General features: G+C 45.9%; 1 long non-coding RNA gene across 2 annotated transcripts in view; it reads left to right on the top strand.

The window, feature by feature from the left end:
- Window positions 1-21,669, top strand: part of LOC146355305 (uncharacterized) — a 219,033-nt gene that overhangs the window by 21,911 nt on the left and 175,453 nt on the right. For both annotated transcript variants that reach the window (XR_014788618.1, XR_014788617.1), the window contains exon 2: window positions 13,403-13,982. This is a non-coding gene — a long non-coding RNA (uncharacterized LOC146355305). The remainder of the gene's footprint in view (window positions 1-13,402; window positions 13,983-21,669) is intronic.

The following is a 21,669-nucleotide window of genomic DNA, read 5'->3' on the forward strand; positions in this document are numbered from 1 at the left end:
ACAAAAAATGGATTGCCAAGGGCTCCAAAAGGATCTCTTCAGACTAGGAGAATGGGCATCAAATGGCAAATGCAGTTCAGTATAAGCAAGTGTAAAGTGATACGCACACTGGGGCAAAAAATCCCAACTTCTTTTATATGGTGATGGGATCTGAGCTAGGGGTAGAATCATAGAATAGTAGGGTTGGAAGGGGCCTACAAAGCCATCGAGTCCAACCCCCTGCTCAGTGCAGGAATCCAAGTCAGAGCAGATGGTCAGAGCAAGTCCCTGACAGATGGCTGTCCAGCCTCGTCTTGAATGCCTCCAGTGTGGGAGAGCCCACCACCTCCCTAGGGAATTGGTTCCATTGTCGTATTGCTCTAACAGTCAGGAAGGTTTTCCTGATGTTCAGGAAAAACTTCCTGACTGTTAGAGCAATACATCAATGGAACCAATTACCTAGGGAAGTGGTGGGCTCTCCCACACTGGAGGTGTTCAAGACGAGGCGGGACAGCCATCTGCCTCGTCTTGAATGACTGATCAAGAAAGAGATCTTGGGGTTGTGGTAGACAGCTCAATGAAAATGTCAACCCAATGTGCAGCTGCTGTGAAAGAGGCAAATTTCATGTTAGGCATAACTGGAAAAGGAACGGAAAAAAGATCGTAGTCCCCTTAATACAGATCTATGTTGTGACCACAGTTAGAATACTGCGTACAGTTCTGGTCACTGCACCTAAAAAAGGATACTGTAGAGCTGGAAAAAGTGCAGAAAAGGGCAAGTAAAATGACCAAGGGGCTGGAGCAACTCCCCTGTGAGGAAAGGTTACAATACCCGGGACTGTTTATTTTAGAGAAAAGGTGAGTGAGGGGAGACATGACAGAGGTGTACAAAATTATGCATGGTGTGGAGAAAATGGAGAGGGAGACATTTTTCTCCTTCTCTCATAATACTAGATTCCAGGGCCATCGCATGAAGTTGATTGGTGGGAGATTTAGGACAGACAGAAAAAAGTACCTTTTCACACAGCATGTACTCTCGAACTATTGAATTTGTTACCATAAGATATAGTGAAGGCCACATGTACTGTATGGCTTTAAAAGGGTATAGACACATCCATGGAGGAGAAGGCTATTCATGCGACTAGTCCTGATTAGAGATGTGAAAGCCCGGGGAAAACGGAAGCATTCAAGAAAACACATTTTTTCTTTTGACTTCCGGTCGGTGCCATGTCGCCCTGGCAAGTGTCCTGTGGAGGCTCTGCAGGTCGCCCCCTCAAACAGCTTTTAAAAGGTTGAAAACCCTTTTTATCTTCCCCTGGAACTAAAAGGGGAAGCTAGAGTATCATCTGGATAAGATCTTGGAAGAACAACTCCTTTTGCAAAGCAGCAGAAGGGCTGGCCTCTAAGGTTAGTTTTCCGGACGGTCATCTACCCAAAGTTGTTATGAAACTCCTCCGTAGTGAGGAGAATTCAGGGCTGACAAGCACCAATTTTAGTTAATATTTATGAAATGAAAATACCAACAATATCTGAGGACCTGCAAAATCTGTTTAAATGACTGTGTGTTTGCCATTATCCCTACTTGCTTTGCTTATGAAAGAGGAGGATGGCAGCATTAAGGGGAAGGAAGAAAGCTGCAGGATCACTGCTGACCCCCCCCCCAACACCTCCCTTGGGAAAGGTTTCTAGAAATGCTGGAAATGTAGAGGAGTTGTTGGCTTTGATAAAAACTTTGTCTTCTCAATTAGCAGAACAGGCTCAGAGGCTGGATACAATCCAAGATTTCATTACTACCCTTCAAGGGACTGTGGATTTAATTAATAGCTCTCTGCAAAAGACGGAATTGAAGGTTAATGCCCTCCAGGACCAGGTGTCTGCACAAGAGACTGCTATGCATGCCTCTCATAATATCCTGTGTGCTAGAATTTCCCAACTGGAGGCACATTCACATAGAGCAAACCTGCGTATTCTTGGTATCAAAGATCTGCCTGCTGATATAAGCCTGTTTAAATTCCTGGATAAATTCCTGCATGAGCTAGTTGCTCTGCTATCTGATTATTTACTTGATATTGAGCAAGCATACCGTGTTCCAGGTTCAATTCGTGGCACCAAAGGGACTGCCTATACTGTTCAATTTGCAAGAGTCTCTACAAAAAATCATATTCCGTGCCTGGCAAGAGAAATGAAAGAACTTTGGGGGGGGCCAACAAAGGATAAAGTTACGTTATTTCCAGATTACACTAAAGAAATGGCTGATAAAAGAAGGCAATTCACCAAGGCGAGAAATCAGGCAAGACAAATGAATTTGCCATATCATATCAAGCACCCTGCTATATTTTGCATTCTTTTCAAAGGACAGATGAAAAAGTTTTTAAATCATAAAACAGTGGAAGCTTGGCTAGCTGGTATACAAAGTAAAGCACAGAAGACTTCTTTCCCACCCTCACGAGCTGGGAATATTTCAGTGATTATTGCTTCTCGGATCTGTTTGGGCTACAAGGGCCAGGCCGTATGCCAGTGCAGAGGATTGGTTACATATATTTATTGTTGTTTTTTAACTTCCTCTTTTGACATGATATATAAAATTCTTGTTTGTGTGTATAGCTATGTACACAATCATATCTATATCAAGAAATGATACTATCTAAAATATAGATAGTATAAAATATATTAGTGATTTATTATTTTTTATCCTTTTTAATTTCCTTCCTTATTACTATTATTATTACTTTCATTATGAGACTGATTAGTAATATTTTTGGCTGGCAAAATTTTTAAGCTTTACTATGAAATATTAACTGAAGGGCAATATGTGGTTAGTGGAAATGAATTGTATGCTTGCTTCCTTGCTATAAGACTGATGATATGATACTGAAATTTAAGGTTGGCTTCCTATGCTGTACTGAATTGTAATATTGGCAATGTTATAGGTATAATTTCTAAGTAGAATGATATTTGAAGTTTGTGTGTAATGCAGTTTAAATCTAATCCTTTTAAGTAACTTCTTCATATTTTCTCTTTTGCTTTCCTCTTCCTTTTTCTTCTTCTGATTTTTTTTCTCTCTGTCTTGTTATTGCTGTGTCCTCTTAGGAATACTGTATTGGTGGAAACTGTAGAGATTGACTGGGTTGTTGGTACTGTTTATTTCATTTATAAAGATTAAAAAATAGAATAAAAAGTATTTTTTTAAGAGAAAACACTTCCCCCCCAAAAAAACCTTGGACCTTTCAGAATATCTAACTGCTAATTTGGATTAGGTCCTCCTCCTGCCAGCACAAACTGCTCCCCCCTCCTCTCCTGGTATTCATTGATATACTGAGCGGGGGATTATAGCAACCCATAGAATTGGGCTGAGACTGTGATTAACCAGACTTGGGCCAGACGGGGGGCGGGGGGACACCGACAGTATTCCCAGCTGAATGCCTGCATGTCGCAGGAGGTGTCCGGCGTGTCTGTTGGAGAGAGATGCAGGCAAAGGGCTCAGTGCTGGAGCCTCTGCGCTGCATGCAGAAGGTCCCCCATGCAATTCCGGGTATTTCCCAGCAGGGCTGGGAAAGGCCCTGACATGAACCCAGGAGAGGCACTGCCCGTCAGTGGAGCTGGTACTGAGCGAGATGGGCTGTGTGTATAAGGGAGCATGACTACCTGGTCTAGTTCAAACGATCATTGTAGGCTAAACAAGCTGCGGCGTGTGCCAGGTGCAAGTTTCATAATCACCCAGCCACGGCTTGTCATTTATTTATTATTATTTATTTATTGAAGTTAGAGCGGGAAGCTTACGCAGCAGACTGCCGGGGCGAGCCCAGGCGCATGCGCGCTCGCGCGGCCGCCTATCGCAGCCGGGTTCCTCCGTCCTACGTGGCAGCGATCGCATTTGGGATGCGTGTCTTCTCACGACGCTAATGTGAGTCGCCCGCTCCCCGGTGCCCGCTGCCCCCTCTCCCGTTGCCGCCTCCCCCACTGTCTGTTCTGTACAGACAGAACAGAGAAAACATGGTGCTGTGAGGCAAGTGGTGCAGCTAGGGGCCCAAGTCCAGAGCCCAGGGGCCTGCTAAGGACCGCTTGGAGAGTGACAGGTGATGGGGGGCTGTGGCAAACTGGCCCAGTGCCAGGGCTGATATGGGCATGCCGGGGCTATTGGCACAGCACCCATTCTTCTCTTTGGAAAACATTTTATAGTTACAGGGCGGCCAGCCAGGCATGTACTGATCACAGGTGCTCATTTTATTATTTTACTTTTAAAATATAATATCCTGTTCTACAACAAAATAGAGTGTATTCCCAAGTAAGAGTATTTAGCATCAGGGCCGCAGAAGCAAACCACATGTTATTCTTGTAGTCAAGATGGTGCTGTAATTTAAGTGAATTTAAAATGTGAAACTGTACATGCTCGGCATATTTCTTTTTCATTAGGATTGACAAACAGGTCATTGTTGCTGTATTGCCCCAACTTATCAGAAGTTTAGAAGCAGTTGCAGAGCAGGAAATGTCTGGGTGGTGGAGACATGCTAGTTCTGTGCTTCACTACTGAAGTATTATGCCTGGCTGTCTGAACCACCACCACCCAACACACACACACACACAGACACACACACACACAAAGACTGTGAAGTCCAGGGTCTCAGGTTACCTAGCTGCAGCACTGTGCGAGGCACTGCAATAACTTTAATGTGTAGTCCATTCGATCACCATTTTGGAAGTAGGGGATACTCCCCTTATAATTATAGGCACTAGGATATTTGGGGGGTGGGAATTTGGAGAGACTAAACACTACAACACAGCATGACTGCCTGGTCTGGTTTGAACAATCATTGTAGGCTAAACAAGCTGTGGCGTGTGCCAGGTGCAAGTTTCATAATCACCCAGCCAGCCACAGCTTGCCATTTATTTATTATTATTTATTTATTGCATTTATATCCCGCCATTGTTCCTGTTGCAAAGAACCCAAGGTGGCTTACATTTTCCTCCTCCTCCTCCTCTCCATTTTATCCTCACAACAACCACCACCCTGTGAGGTGGGTTGGGCTGAGAGTCTGTTCCTGGCCCAAACTCACCCAGTGAGCTTCCATGGCCGAGTGGGGACTAGAACCCGAATCTCCCGGCTCCTAATCGAACACTCTCGCCACTACACTCTCTTTGATCAGCTTCCGCCAGGCTTTAAAAACCTGGCTGTTCAGGCGGGCATTTGGGGTGGGTTAGGGTTTTTTAGAGCAGTGTTGTTTTGTTATTTATTTTTTTGTTCAGTTGATTATGTAAATTTGTTATTAGTATTGTACGCTATTAGAGTGGCCGGGTAGCCAGCCAGATGGGTGGCTAATAAATCAAATACATGCATACATACATACATAAATACACCACACTGGCTCTTGTCATGTCACCTGAACCCAGGCAGCACAGCTTGTTTGAACAGGAAACAATGTTTTAAAACCATTGTCAATCAAGGAGAAGACAATCAAGGAGAAGACAAGGATGAAACTTTTGAAAAGCAAATAGCCAATGTTTTAAGGAAGCATGATGTAGTAGTAATGGGGGACTTCAATTTCCCCGATATTTGTTGGGAGACAAATTCTGCAAAACATGGCCCCTCCAGGAAATTCCTGACTTGTGTGGCGGATAACTTCCTCCTACAGAAAGTAGAGGAAGGAACTAGAGGATCGGCTATCCTTGACTTGATCCTAACCACCAGAGATGACTTAGTGGATAAAGTAGCAGTTACAGGAACTCTGAGGGAAAGCGACCATGTTGTACTTGAGTTCTTGGTTCTAAGGGAAGCAAAAGCCGAGTGTAGTCAAACGCGTACCCTGGATTTTAGGAAAGCTGATTTTAATAAACTCAGGACAATGATCATTAAGGTCCCATGGCAAGCGACGCTAACGAGAAAAGGAGTCCAAGATGGGTGGGAGCTTTTACAAAAGGAAATTCTCAAGGCACAATCACAAACAATTCCAACAAGAAGAAAAGGTGGAAGGCAACAGAAGAAGCCAATGTGGCTTCACAAAAAGCTTAGGGATGACCTGAAAACAAAAAAGGACACATATAGGAAGTGGAAAGAAGGCCAAGTAACAAAGGAAGAGTACAGGCAGATAGCACAGAATTGCAGGGATGGCATCAGGAAGGCTAAAGCTGAGAATGAGCTGAGGGTAGCAAGGGATGCTAAAAACAACAAAAAGGCTTTCTTCAGCTACATGCATAGTAAAAGGCAGAGGAAAGAAATGGTGGTTCAGCTACTAAATAAGGATGGCAAAACGATAACAGATGACAAAGAAAAGGCAGAGGTGCTCAATTCCTACTTTGGCTCAGTCTTCTCCCAAAAGAGGGTCTATGACCCCCTAGCAAAGGCGAAGTACAGGCTGAAGGGGCAGGATTGCAGCTTGAGATCAATAGGCATATGGTCAAGGAACACCTCATTACTTTGAATGAGTTCAGATCACCAGGGCCAGATGAACTGCATCCTAGAGTCATAAAGGAACTGGCAGAAGAACTCTCAGAACCGCTGTCTATTCTCTTTGAGAAATCATGGAGGACGGGGGAAGTGCCAGATGACTGGAGGAGGGCTAACGTTGTCCCTATCTTCAAAAAGGGTAAAAAGGAGGAACCTGGGAACTACGGACCAGTCAGTCTGACATCAATCCCTGGGAAAATTCTGGAGCAGATGATAAAGCAATCCATCTGGAAGCACCTTGAAAAAATGCCGTGATTACTCGAAGCCAACATGGATTTGTCAAAAATGAGTCCTGCCAGACAAATCTGATCTCATTTTTTGATCAAGTCACCTGCCTTGTAGACCGTGGGAATGCTGTAGACATCATATACCTCGACTTCAGCAAAGCTTTCGACAAAGTGCCCCATTATATCCTGATGAGCAAACTAGCTCAAAGTGGGCTAGATGAAACCACGATCTGGTGGATCCACAGTTGGCTACAGAATCGGACTCAAAGAGTGCTTATCAATGGGACCTTCTCAAACTGGGGAGAGGTAACGAGTGGGGTACCGCAGGGCTCAGTCCTGGGCCCAGTGCTCTTCAACATTTTTATGAATGACTTGGAGGAGGAGGTGCAGGGAAGGCTGGTCAGATCTGCAGATGACACAAAATTGGGCAGGATGGCTAATACTTTGGAAGACAGAAACAAAATCCAAAGTGATCTGGATAGACTGGAGCGCTGGGCAGAAAACAACAGAATGACATTGAATAGGGATAAATGCCAAGTTCTGCACCTAGGAAAAAGAAACCAAATGCACAGTTACAAGATGGGGGATACATGGCTCAACCACACTACAAGAGAGAAGGATCTTGGAATTGTTGTCTATCACAAGCTGAATATGAGCCAACAATGTGATGTGGCTGCAAAAAAGGCCAATGCTCTTTTGGGCTGCATTAATAGAAGCATCGCTTCCAAATCCTGGGAAGTACTAGTTCCCCTCTACTCAGCACTGGTAAGGCCTCATCTGGAGTACTGTGTCCAGTTCTGGGCACCACACTTTAAGAAGGATGCAGACAAACTGGAGAGGGTTCAGAAGAAGGCAACAAAGATGATCAGGGGACTGGAAACAAAGCCCTATGAAGAGAGACTGAAAGAACTGGGCATGTTTAGCCTTGAGAAGAGAAGACTGAGGGGAGATATGATAGCACTCTTCAAGTACGTGAAAGGTTGTCCCAGAGAAGAAGGCCAGGATCTCTTCTTGATCACCCCAGAGTGCAGGACACGGAATAATGGGCTCAAGTTACAGGAAGCCAGATGCTGGCTGAACATCAGGAAAAACTTCCTGACTGTAAGAGCAATACGACAATGGAACCAATTACCTGGGGAGGTGGTGGGCTCTCCCACACTGGAGGCCTTCGAGACGAGGCTGGACAGCCATTTGTCAGGGATGCTCTGACTTGGATTCCTGCACTGAGCAGGGGGTTGGACTCGATGGCCTTGTAGGCCCCTTCCAACCCGACTATTCTATGATTCTATGAACCCCCAACAACAGCCCATGGGATATCTGAGGGTTGTTTCCCCCACAAACAAGCCATGCTGCCCAGGGTCAGACAACATGACAAACTGCATTCGGGCGGGTGATGATGCAATCATGTATGGCACGTGCTGCAGCTTAAACAAGCGATTGTGGCTTGTTTAGCCTACAATGATCATCCGAACCAGGTCGATGACTGGGTTCGCATGACATGATGAGCCACAGTGGGTTGTGATCCTTGTTAGTGTCAGCGTGGCTTATCATGATGTCCGAACTCAGTGCAGATGTTTCAACGTGTGTTGTTTTTCACAAACAAGCCACCCTGAGAACCCATGGCTTGTAGTGATGTTGTTGAGGGTGGCTTGTTCTCAGGGAGGCATGTCATGATGTCTGAACCCAGCAGCATGGCTTGTGCTGCTTTTTGCAGTCTTGCCAGTGCCACCTCCAAAGACTGCTCCTCCACCAATACCAAAGTGGCACTTTAGAAAGACTGTAACTAAGTCATCACCTTTTTTAAAATTATTTTTTCAGTGCCTTGGACGTGCTCAAATGGGGGCTTTAAAATTATCACTATTACTATTACTATTATTCCTGGTCCTTTGCAAATGTGCAAAAGCAGAGATATAGCTGTCTCCTGTGTATAGTCTCACATTTTCAATCGCCTTGTATCTTACAGCTGTCAAAGGAAGTCCCAAAGTGGAGTAGGTAACATACAAAGCAGTTGACAAGGCGAGACTGCACATAGGCTAATTTGAGCACATTTACTAAGGACTGGGGGGGGGGGGTAATACCAAGAGAAACAGCTGCAACATACAAGGAAATTGACAAGGCAAGACTGGGAAATTGATGATGATGATGATGATATACAACCCTATTTGCTTACTTTCAGGGCACCAATTTTTTTTCAGTGTCGGATGGGATAGTAATCAGGGAGGGGAGAAGGCTGGGAAAATTTCCTGCTGTAGGGACGAGGAGACATGACGTGTCGCCACGCAAAGGACACTGAGATATATGCAGGGAGCAGGCTAAATAGAGGACTGAGGGGGACTGAGGAGGAAAGAAGCCATGCCAAGCTGCCATGTGCTACTCCCCTTTCTGAACTTCCTGAAGGCTCGGGGAGTGTTGAAAAGAGGGAGAACGCTAACGAGTGTCAGTTCAAGTTTTAATAGTGCGAGGATGACATTACCAAGTGGGAGTTATTATCCCCCCTCCCCTGTCTTTGGTGCTCCTTTTCAGAGCACTTACTTTGTTTGCCTTTTTTTCCTTCTTTTTCCGTGCTTCTGAATTGCACAAATGGGTTCCTGCTTTCTCTTAATATTATTCGCCCCCGGTCCTTCTCAAGTGTGCTCAGATTCGCCAATTAGTCCTGCTGTGTCAATTTCCTTGTATGTTACCTATTTCACTTCAATGCTGCCTTTGACATACAAAGAAATATAACGTACAAGGCGAGACTACACGTATTGAACAGTCAAATCTGCACACTTTCGAAAGACCAGGGGGGAAATAAATACTGTCACAGAGTATGAATGTAATGTGCATTGCTGATCAGAATTCATTGTATTTCAGAGGAGTGCTATTCCTAATTATCTGTGTATGCTAACTGTATGCGATCTGTGACATATGAGATTAGTTCTGCCTGTGTTGTGAGAGAACTGTGAGTAATAGAATGTATTCTTAGAAATAGAAGAAGGTTGACACAAATGGGTCAGTCGAGTACTGGAGCCAGAAAGCTGCTGCAGGGTTACCTTCATCTAAGTTACCGGTGTCAATGGCAAACCTGGCTACACTGGAAAAAAATAGGAATAGTGGTACGGCCAGGTACAAAACGTAGGATGAGGTCATCATCAACATAAGGGTTATCCATAAGGAGGGGTTGTCCGGCTGGGTCCAGGAGGTTGTAAATTCCTCCTTGAGAGAGGGAGTGGTGCCTGCTGCTTTAAAAGAGGCAGTAATTAGACCACTCCTGAAAAAGCCTAACCTGGACCCAGAGGATGTTAACAATTATAGGCCAGTGGCCAACATCCCCTTCCTGGGCAAGGTGCTTGAGCAGGTGGTTGTAGGACAGCTCCAGGCACTGTTGAACGAAACGGATTATCTAGATCCATTTCAATCGGGCTTCAGGCCTGGTTTTGGAACGGAAACTGCCTTGGTCGCCCTGTGGGATGACCTCTGCCGGGAGAGGGACAGGGGGAGTGCGACCCTGTTGATTCTCCTGGACCTCTCAGCGGCTTTTGATACCATCGACCATGGTATCCTTCTGGATAGGTTGTCTGGGTTGGGAGTTGGAGGCACTGCACTACAGTGGTTCCGCTCCTACTTGGGTGGCCGATTCCAGAAGGTGGTGCTGGGGGATTATTGCTCTGTGCCATGGCAATTGTGCCATGGGGTTCCACAGGGCTCTATTTTATCCCCCATGCTGTTTAACATCTACATGAAACCGCTGGGGGAGGTTATCCGGAGGTGTGGGCTGAGGTGCCATCAATATGCGGATGACACCCAGCTCTACCTCTCTTTCTCATCAAAACCAGGTGAGGCAGTGGCTGTTCTGAACCAGTGCCTGGGCACGGTAATGGACTGGATGAGGGCTAATAAACTGAAACTCAATCCAGACAAGATGGAGGTACTGTTAGTGGGTGGTTCGTCTGCCCGGCTAGGTGATATTCAACCTGTTCTGGAGGGGGTTGCACTCCCCCTAAAGGATCAGGTTCGTAGTTTGGGGGTGCTCTTGGATCCAGAACTGTCACTTGAGGCACAGGTGAACTCAGTGGCACGGAGCACTTTTTATCAGCTTAGGCTGGTATACCAACTACGCCCTTATCTGGACAGAGATAGCCTAGCTACAGTTATCCATGCTCTGATAACTTCTCGTCTGGATTACTGCAATGCGTTATACGTGGGGCTGCCTTTGAAAACGGTCCGGAAACTTCAGCTGGTCCAAAATAGGGCAGCAAGATTGTTAACAGGGACTGGCCTGCGAGCTCATACTACGCCAGTACTTTTCCAGCTGCACTGGCTGCCAGTCCATTTCTGGGCCCAATTCAAAGTGCTGGTGTTAACATTCAAAGCCCTTAACGGCTTGGGGCCAGGTTACCTGAAGGATCGCCTCTTCCCATATGTGCCAGTCCGGACCTTAAGGTCATCATCAGAGGCCCTTCTCCGTGAGCCCCTGCCAAAGGAAGTGAGGCAGGTGGCTACTAGGAGGAGGGCTTTTTCTGTTGTGGCACCCCGGCTCCAGAATGAGCTCCCTAGTGAGGTTCGCCTGGCGCCTACATTGGACTCCTTTCGGCGCCAGGTGAAGACCTTTTTATTTTCCCAGGCATTTTAGCCTTCTAAATTTTTATCTTTGCTGTTTTAAATCTGTATTTTAAACTCCTGTACTGCTGCTAGGTTTTATTGTGATTGTATTGTTATATTGTGGTTTTAATGTTCTATATATTTTAAATTGTTTTATTGTGTGTTGTTTGGTTTTAGTTTTTGTGAACCGCCCAGAGAGCTTCGGCTATTGGGCGGTATAGAAATGAAATAAATAAATAAATAAAATAAATTATCAAAGCAAGAGTTTGATCTAATTGCCCAGAGAGATCCTGGAAGAATGAGAAGCCTACCAAACATGATTGCCTAAGCTCTGCAAACCATGCTTGCCAGATAGGTAACTATAAGATCTTAACGATGACCGCTTTGTTGGTTGAGAGGAATAGAACTTTAATTTTACTAAGAAATATAGTAGCCACAATTTCTATTATGCTTGTAATCATCCCAATTGCACAGTATATAGTAATGTGTTTTGCTTGTTTCATCATTTCAAAGATTTGTTATTCTCTAATCGTGTTTGAGCAATAAATGTATATTTTGTAGTACCACTTTGTGTTATTTGGCTTAAGAGAAGTTTCAGGGACCACAACCCATATCAATTAATTCTTGATGCCCCAAACAGTCAGCTGGGACTCATAAATCCGCTATATGTGTCCATATAGCTGCAGTTTTCTCTCTTGGTCAAGTGAGTCACAGACACACTTGTTCAAATTTAAGAAACAAGCTAGAGTCTCTATACCAGCCTAAAATCCCGCATTTAAAACAGAGCTTACTGCTTTTGTTTCAAATGCAGGATCACAACGGACTCCCTTTACATGCGCTTCCTTCCCCCCTTTCCCCCGTCCTTTCCCCCCTTATCTGAGCCTTCTGTATGTTTCATTATACAGCCACTAGATGGTGCTGTGGTCTAGCTCCTCTTATGGCGGCTTTTCCTTTTTCCTGAGGGAATTCAAGTGGAACTCAAAATACTGTAATTTGATAGCTCATTATCTCAAATCTTTTTTTAAAAAAATGGAATACAGGTCATTTCGTGTCACGATGTTATCTAAAGGACCCGCAAACTTCCGTGAGTAACCAGTCTCAATAGCACAATAAAAGCTCCATGTGCAGAAGCCCCTAGTCAAATGGAGCAAGAAGAAGTTACCCATCTCAGTATAATCTCATGCGCATACTCCCGAAGCGTAAAAAAAAGCGGTGAACAAGCAACGGTCCTTCCTAAGTGCCTTTTGGGTATTGGTGGAGGGGCAGTCACTGGTGAGGGAGGCTGGAAGCAGCACTGGTGAGGTTGTGAATAGCAAAATGAAACAAGGGGAGGGGAACCCTCAACTAAAGTCACCAGCAGATCAATGAGACCACAAAATGTGTGACATAATCAAATACAATGCTAATAATTATAAGGTTCACAATGTGATTATAATGAATTATAACAAGTGTACATACACATTGCACTCTCCCTGAATGATAATACTTGACAATAATACAGATGGTCATTCATAGTAAATTCAGTAAATATATATCCCCTTTCAACAGGACATAATAGTGATGAGCCAACCCAGGTATCTGGGGTGAATGAGTCAACAAGCGTATATATACATTGTACTAGCTCTGAATCGTGGTGATAAACAATGGTAAAAAGGTTCATTCATTATGAATTTAGTAGACAGAAGTCTCTTTATAAGTGTGGATACTGACGAGTCAACCCAGATTCTCTTGGGTGAATAAAACTGAAATAACCCACGGTGGCCGTGGGTTATATGATGATATTCCACAAACTCATCGGGGCTTGCATGTTCATAATGGCAGCCGTATGCACCTGGCATGCGCTGTAGCTCACTGTGGATCAAACAACCCACGGTGAGCCTGGCGTGCCGTACGAACGAGGTCGTCCTCTAGGATGTCAGTGTTATAATACAAAGCCAAAGAGCTTCGACGTACATATACAAATAAAACTCCAATGAACTGGAAGTAAACACGAAATCTAAACCACTCACTTTCATGATAGCTAATCTTAGATTGCGTGACCAGTTGGGCACTTCTATCTTGCCCAATGCATGCATAATCTATATGAGCCCATTTCCTAGTAATCTAGCCTGAGTGTGGCAAAACAGACATCCATTGTGTTTTCTCAGCATACCGTCTTGTCTCTTTTTTCCAGGTTGCTAAGGAGTCCTGGGATCTCCTCAAAGAACATCTATTTAGTGGATTGTATATGTTACTTTGCGAAGAGAAAAGTCACTGGAAAAGACCCTGATGCTGGGAAAGATTGAAGGCAAAAGGAGAAGGGGACGGCAGAGGAGGAGATGGCTAGATAGCATCAATCAATATGAACTTGAGCACACTTCGGGAGAGAGCGGAGGACAGGAAGGCCTGGCGTGCTATGGTCCATGGGGTCACGAAGAGGCGGACACGACTTAACAACTGAACAACAAATATGTTACTTTTCACACATAATTTTATAAAGAACAGAATGGAAGGAGTCTAGTCCAGCTTTCCTAACTGCTCATCTGGGATTCTGAAGACTGGAGATTTCATACCCTGTTCACCCGTGAATCTCAGTGGTCATTGGGAGATGGAACCGGGGTAGAACTCAAGTTGAGGCCTACTGCCTAGGAGGAACCTGGTGGAGGGGTACAACTCAGTTCTTAGTGGCTGCCCGGATTTACGGAGTTATCTTTGCTGGCAGTCTGCAGAATTACATCTTTGAAGACACAAAATCTTTTTTCTTGGGCTGGCAGGTAGGTATATATAGTTTAGTTTAACATAGTTTGCATTTTTAGATATTTTATACTACAGCCTCACCCTGTTCATATTTACTCAAAAGCACTTGGGATGCTTCCAGATGAAGCTTTTATTGCGTCATCACCCTGCCTCATTCACAGAATGTTATGGAGGGTCCAGACAACGTTGTCTTCCATTCGTAACCCTCCCGGATTTTCTCATAGCTTCTTCCATCTTTTTTCTTACCATTGAAAATCCATTAAGGGGGAAAAAGATGGAATAGCTGCACAGTCCCTTTTGATTGATAGCACTAGGACCCCTCCCTCTGGAAGCCCCCTTGGATGGTTTTTATAATATCTGTATTATTTAGAAAGAGATGAACAGAGCATAGTGGTAGCAACAGCCATTGATCCTGTAGCAAATTCTCCAAAGCAAGAGAATGGACTCCTGCGGCCCCCCCTCCCCCCAAGGGATCCACAAATGCTTGCCATGGTCATCATGGCAACTGCCCCTCCCTACTCTAGTGAGGAAGAGTCTGTAATGAAGAGGCTTTAAAAATATGCTTTAAAGTGTACTATTGATTTGATAATATGCACAAATTCTAAAGGCCTGGAGATGCAGGAAGCTGGGAAAGTGACTCTGAAGGAGAAGCAGGGACATCCAATTCTCTTAACTTCGCTGGGTTGGAGCTCCCAGGGATTCCAGACTCATAAGCAGAGGGGATGCCAGGTCGAGCTTATGTTCAGCATGAGCTCTGACTGGAAAACTTGCAGACTAACAACAACAATAAAGAGGGAGGGGAGGGAAATAATCATGCAGTTTAGGGCTGTGTATTTCCCCCATTTCTTTTACTGGGCTCCTAGCTCAGATCAGCAGTTTAAAACTTCAGAAGAATCCAGAAAGTTTTTTGAAATTTCTTCTCGAACTCGGAGGTGACCGCCTATCCAATGCAGGGCAGGAGACGCACGGAGGGGATCATCCCCTGCGTGCTTCAGCTGCCTTGCATTTGTGGCTAGATAGATTTCAGCTGTCTAGCTGCAAGAAGGCGGAGCGGGGGAGGCAGCTGCCGGACAACACAGAGGACGTGTCGTACTGGCATTTCTGCCTTCCCTGCCCCGGAAGGCCCCCAGGAATGCTCCGTTTTCACTGCTCCGCATACCTCTTCCGAGCGCGGCATACGGAGCCGTTCTGAGCTGCCTCCGAGGCAGCGCAGGAGGGGGGGAAGGTCGGTTCTCCAGGAATCGACCCTGGAGCGCGGGCTCCGGGGTCGGTCCCAGAAACCAACCTATCCTATGGCCGTCTAGCCGCTGACTAGCGGCCATAGGATTGCTCCCTAAATTACTAGTAAGTTACTAATAAGTTACTCTGGAATAAGTTACTCATAAGTTCCAGTTACTCTGGAATAAGTTGGTATAAGATTGCAGCCTTATACAAGCCTTTTTGAAGCAAATGCTCAGTTGCAGCCTGAGCCTATGCACGCTGACTTGGAAGTGCCACTGAGTTCAATGGCTCTGACTCCCAGGGCTGGCTCCAGGTTTGAGGAGACCCCTGGGCAATTTCCCAGCACTGGGTCCTCCTTCCTTTCTCTCTCCCCTTCCCATTGCTGGCTGGACTGCGGTAGGTCTACCGGGCAGTCCAGGGCGCAGAAGGAGCAGTGATGGGTTGGGGTGGTGATTAGGGATGTCAGAGAATTTCGCAACGAACGGAAACGGGATCGAATTACGACAAATCCGTCCTGCGAAATCCTCCTCGGACCGGAGCAGCCCGGTCTATCCTGACCGGAGCTCCCCCAGACCGGATTTTTTTTTTAATCTCCCGAACGGTGGATTTTATGAAAAAAACCAGGAAAAGACATCTGTGAATCGGAAATCGAAGACAAACGCGAACAGCTTACCCGATAATATAAATAGGCATTTTCCCTGGGACCACGAGGCTTTCTTTCGCTGGTGCTGAGTTGCGAAGTGCAGGGAGGTCAGGTGAGGTGAGGTGTGGGGAATCCCCGCGAGCCACGATGGGCTTTACCCTTTTTAAATAGGCATTTCCCTGGGACCACGAGGCTTTTTTTTGCTGCTGGGGTGGGCGCTGAGTCGTGAAGTGCACGGAGGTCAGGTGAGGTGAGGTGAGGTGAGGTGACCTGAAGTTACGTGGGGAATCCTCGCGAGCCACAACAGGCTTTACCTTTTTTTAAAATAGGCATTTCCCTGGGACCTCGAGGCTTTTTTCTTTCACTGGGGCTGAGTCGTGAAGTGCACGGAAATCCTCCATCTTTTCTGTTGATCAGGTGAGGTGAGGTCAGTTCTGGTGAGGTCAAGTGACTAAGGTGAAGTCAGGTCAGGTCAGGTGACAGGTGAGGTCAGTTTCGGTGGGGTCAAGTGACTAAGGTGAGGTCAGGTGACTAAGGTGAGGTCAGGTGACCGGAAGTTATGTGGGAAATCCCCACGAGCCGCGACGGGCTTTGCCCTTTTAAAATAGGCGTTTCCCTGGGACCTCGAGGCTTTTTTTCGCTGCTGTGGGAGGCTGATTTGCAAAGTGCACAGAGGTCAGGTGAGGTGAGGTGACCGGAACTTACATGGGGGATTCCCGCCATCTGAAAACCCAGAAGCCTTTACAGAGATTTTTCGTAAACTGGGAACTTCTCCATAAAACAGCCATCGGATCCTGAATTACGGACTCAGGCGGCAGGTGCGCGAAGTAGGATTTTCCGCTGGTTTTTACGGAATTATTAACAGAAGTTCCGGGGAGCTGAAAAAAACGGAGGATTCCGGGGGGTGGAACGGACCGCCCCCCCCCCACGGATGCCCCAAAACGGACCCGGGTAGGGAAATTGTACACACCTAGTGGTGACACATTAACCTTAAATTATATTAAGACCCATAATCAACCGTTACTGAAATAGTGAATCTTTCTTGTCAAAATATTAATAAAGTGATTTTTAAAAGCCAAGTCTCTGAGGTTCTTCCAGGCTACGTTTGTACTACAAAGGCATATTCCAGGACCCCACCCCCGCCTTCTGTTGTTCCTTTTTCTTTTAGTTTTCCATTCACCCCTCTTATTGCTGAGAGTTCTTCCCCCACCCCCTCCAATTCAATTCCCTCTGCTGAGTCAAGAACTCATCCCACTTTGACACCATGTAGAGACTCTGAAAGGCAGACCAGCAGCTGTGTTGAAGTAGAAACCGAAGTGTCTCTCCCCGAGGAGACAGACCCTTCTTTACTGAACTCCACTTCTTCCTATTCTCCCTTTAACCCATGAAGAACCATAACAGTATCATACCACAACAGTGTTCCACGCTGTGGCATTGTATTTCTATTTAAATTAATGTTACTGATTGCCCTTCCCAGACACATGTACAAACGTTTAGAGATACACCCGTTAAGGGACCTTTAAACTAGGGATGTGCACAGATCCACTTCTGATGTTGCTTCGGATACTCCTTAGTGAACCCTGTCCACCTTGGACTTATTCGGGTGCCCTCCGCTTCGACTCAGATCCAAATCCGAAGCAAGATTCGGCTATCCGGATCATCCACTTTTGGCATTTTCCTAGGAACTTGCATGGGAAAACACAAACGGCCATAACCTTTTCAGTTTTTATGACACAGACATGAAATATGACGACCTCGCAGCCCCCCTGGAGGAGACTCCAACTGCCAAATTTCAGAGAGTTTGTGGTAGGCAGAGGTGAAATTCGATGTTTTCCGCAAAAACTCCCAAAGTAAAGAGCTGCAACTTCTCCCTGTTTCTACAGACGTGTGAAAACTTTGCCCCTCCCAGCCGCCCCCCCAGGGCATCCCAGGAACCAAAGTCCAGGCCATTCGGCCCACTGGCTTGTGTGCTAGGCACAGGTGAAATTTGATGTTTTCCAACACACATGATGCTGCTCCTCCAACACACCCTGATCTCCTCCTCTTTGCCCTCTACCACGCTGAGGATGTTAGACACCTCTGACCTAATGTCCATCAGTGGGCTCCCCTCCTCCACTACAGAAGGAGATGCTGCTCCGCCTTGGGCAAGAATGTGACGACTGCACCTGCCCATGCCAGCCTCCTGGAACACTGACCTCCAGGCACTGCAGCTGGCCTCCGCGCTCTGCTGCCCTGCTGCACCGGGACACACTACCTGGACTAGAGTTCAGGCAGCTCGCCTAACAGTGCTGCTAGTGAGAGCAGCACCTCGTCCACCTGTGCCCCTGCCAATACCCCGAAGATGCCTTACATTGCGCTGGATTGCTTTGCCACACAGTGGAGAGTTATTGGAATAAGAAGGCAATTAATATAAATAGTATGTGTTTAGTGCTTTTTCAACACTGCCTTGAAATTCGGACCTGTAGCATTAGTGGAACAACAACCTAGCACACACACACACATATGAACACAGACACATAAGAGCAAAAGAGAAGCAGAACTACCTAAGCAAATAATGGGTTTCTTTAATTTATTGTTTTATATTTCGTGTTCTTTTATGGAAGGCAGGTTAAGTTCAGTGAATACAGGACAACGGCAGGAGGCAATAAGATAAGAGCCAAGAGCAAGCAAACAATATAAATAAAACCCCCTTTTTAATTTCTGTTTTGGGAGGATCAACACAGAAAAGAAAGAGATGGTTCACTTCAGAACGGGGTGTGGGAGTGGGGAGCCAAACACCAATGCATAGGCTGCTATAATGGGCCTTTATTTAAGAATTTTGAAAGAAGGAAAAAATGGAATGGTTGAATATGACTTAAGGGGGGGGGGGACATGCCCAGAAGTCAATCTTTGTTTTTAAAAATTGAAATAAGACTGGGTTTTTAAAAATCTAGAAGAGACAGACTTGAAAGACAAAGGTGACAAGGAATGGAATGGAGAAAGCAGAAGTGATGGGTGACCATGAAAAAAAAAACAGCCAGTGAACCTTAAAAAACAAATGCAGCCTTTTCCAGAGTCCACAAGCAACATGAATGGAATGGTTGGGGAGCGGGGGGAGCATAGCAGTAACGAGCAAAGAAAAGCTATGTTTGTTCGAAAGAATATTGAAAAGAGAGATGAATTATAATACACAGAACGAAGGAGTAATGGCAATTGAGAACAAAGAAATAGAAAGAGGAACTGCAAGCAATGCACGTGCACTCACACACACCAGATCATCTAACCATACACCAACCCTCTCCCAAAGACACAGCTAGCGCAATAACGCTGCCTTTCGCCGAAGTATAGACCTCCCTCCTCCACCACTCCCTCCGATTGGAGACTGCTGGCATCGGTTCTGGCTGAGAGTTCCTATTCCCTAAAGCATACTCCTTCCTCCAAGCCAAGTCCAAGCCAAGGCCTGCTGTACACAGAAGTCTAGGAGATGTGTAATGAGTCTGGGTTGGAATGGGCTTGATTAAGGGGTCTAAGGGAGTTGGGAAAGCTGAGGCGAAGCCATTTGGGACCCTAAGACTACCGGGGCGGGCAGAAGAGAAAGGGACTTGGCCAAGTGAGATTGCAAGGGCTTTGGGATGTAATATTGGAAGTAGAAAAAAGTATTTCTTCAAATACTACATGATTAGTGGGGGTGTTTCCACCAGTGATTTACTCCGAGCCGGCTGCATGTTGAGGTCATTAGGGATACACGATGTCATGGCCATCCACCATCCACCCCAGGGCTTATCAGGGAAAAACTGGATTTCCTGAGGCTGCTTAAAGTCCGATTCTTTTCCTTAGGTCGGGTTCTCCCTGGTATAGTTACTGTGTGCCCCAACCCCCTCATTTAGCTTGGGTATGCTAGCCCTGCCCAGGGGTGTGCCTTTCACCATGACCCCAGTCAAGGGTTGTGTCCTCCCACTGTGCTGAATGAGGCCTGCGAATGCCCACAGAAATAACAGAGAAGCCCCTCGACTGACATGGCACATTTTGAAGCCCAGTTCCTTATGTGTGATTAAGCACCATCTCGAGGTCCAGTGCATTGCCTTACGGAAGTAACTACGTCACCGCTTCCTTTTAGAGATGCACCATCTCGAGGTCCAGTGCACTGCCTGACAGAAGTAACTACGTCACCGCTTCCTTATAGAGATGCTGTGCATTAAAAAGGGGGCTGGTGTCCTGCTCTTTCCCACAACAAACCCATTAGTGTCTCCTCAGAAGTAACTACCATTGTGCTGAATGGGGCTTGCCTTTGAATTCCCACATCAGAACTGACAGAGATTCCCCCTCAATTGAAATGGCACATTTTAAAGCCGAATTCATTAAGTGCGATCTCAAGGCTCCAGTTCATTGCCTTAGGAAGTATGTACTTCACAGCTTCCTTATAGATATCCTGCAGGTTACAATGGGGGCTGGTTTCTGTCTTTGTTTTCTCCCCCCCCCCGCCTTTCCCAGCACAAGCATATGTGTGTCTACTCAGAAGTAACTCCCATTGTGCTCAATGAGGCTTGCTCCTGAAATGCAGGTGCATCTGGAGTTTCAGGGGAAAGGAGAAAGTGCGGGGGAGCCTCTGTTATTGGTTGAGCAGCCCCTGCCAGTCAGATGATGTTCACTCCAACCCCACCAGGAAGTATGTTCTGTGAAGCGATTTTTACTGCTTCAGAAAATCTGCTCATGGAACCCTGCTCACAGCAAAGCTGATTCCTTTTTAAAAATCTGGTACTCCTCCATTAGCTTCTCCTTCCATTGTCATGGAAACACAGCCTAGGTTACGGAATTCAGTGCCACAATATGTTGTGATGGCTGCTAACTTTGATTAAAAAAAAAAAAAATAGATGCTTCCATGGAGGATATTTACTACCGGGGGAGCGGGGCAAGGTACATGTGAAACGTTCTACTTCAGGTGCCAAAAGAGATTGGCTGGTCTCGGGTTTGTGGTGGAAGGGGGCCATGAACCAGACTGATGCCATCTTGTGTCTTGGCCTCCATTTTGTGAGCCTGTACTCTCTGACCTGTATTCTGGTAAAAGCTGTGCTGAAGAGCCTTGCTTAGAAACTTGCCCATGTTCATAACAGGATGCTTTAGCTTTCACCTCATGTTTGTGGTTAAGCCATATCCTGTGCAACTGGAAAGTACCTTTTGTTGATTCTCCTAGAGTTACATTGCATTGCCTAAAGCTCACAGGAAGATGGGAGGGGGGAGCGATGGAAAGAGCAGCCTGTGATGAATGTCAGGTATAAGAATGCAGAACACCATGTGATGGGGTTCTCTCTCATGTCTGCGTGTATTGAGAGAGATTCGCTGCAGCTAATTCTGTGGAACTCCCTCCCTAGGGAACATCGCCATGCCCCCTCTTTAATGAGCTTCCGCCGCGCATTAAAAACATGGTTGTTCAGGCAGGCATTTGGGGTGGGTTAGGGTATTTTTAGAAATATGGTGTTTTTATTGTAGAATTTTATTGTTTTAAACTGTTCTGTGATGTATTTTGTTCATCGCCCAGAGTGGCTGGGTGACCGGCCAGGTGGGCGATTAATAAATTTAATAAATAATCTGTTTTTCCTGACCGTTCTAAAATAAAGAGGCTTCTGCAAGTGTGGACTGGCCTGTGTGGTAAGAATTCTTTAATTCCCACTACGACTCAACCACAACATTTGGTGCATTGGCCAGGAATTGGCAGTTGGGATTCGCCGCCCAGGGGGGCCCATTTGATAAAGTCCCATAAGGACTCCTAGACCCCCTTGGGAAGAATGGTGGGGCCCACGCCCGATTCTCTTGAGTAGTAGTCAGTACACCCGGGAAGGAAAACAGAGAAAGTGAGACCCCAG

The sequence above is a fragment of the Heloderma suspectum genome, chromosome 2 (genome assembly GCF_057233095.1).
Source record: "Heloderma suspectum isolate Gila_16-S chromosome 2, 16-S_ref, whole genome shotgun sequence".
Lineage (NCBI taxonomy): Eukaryota > Metazoa > Chordata > Lepidosauria > Squamata > Helodermatidae > Heloderma > Heloderma suspectum.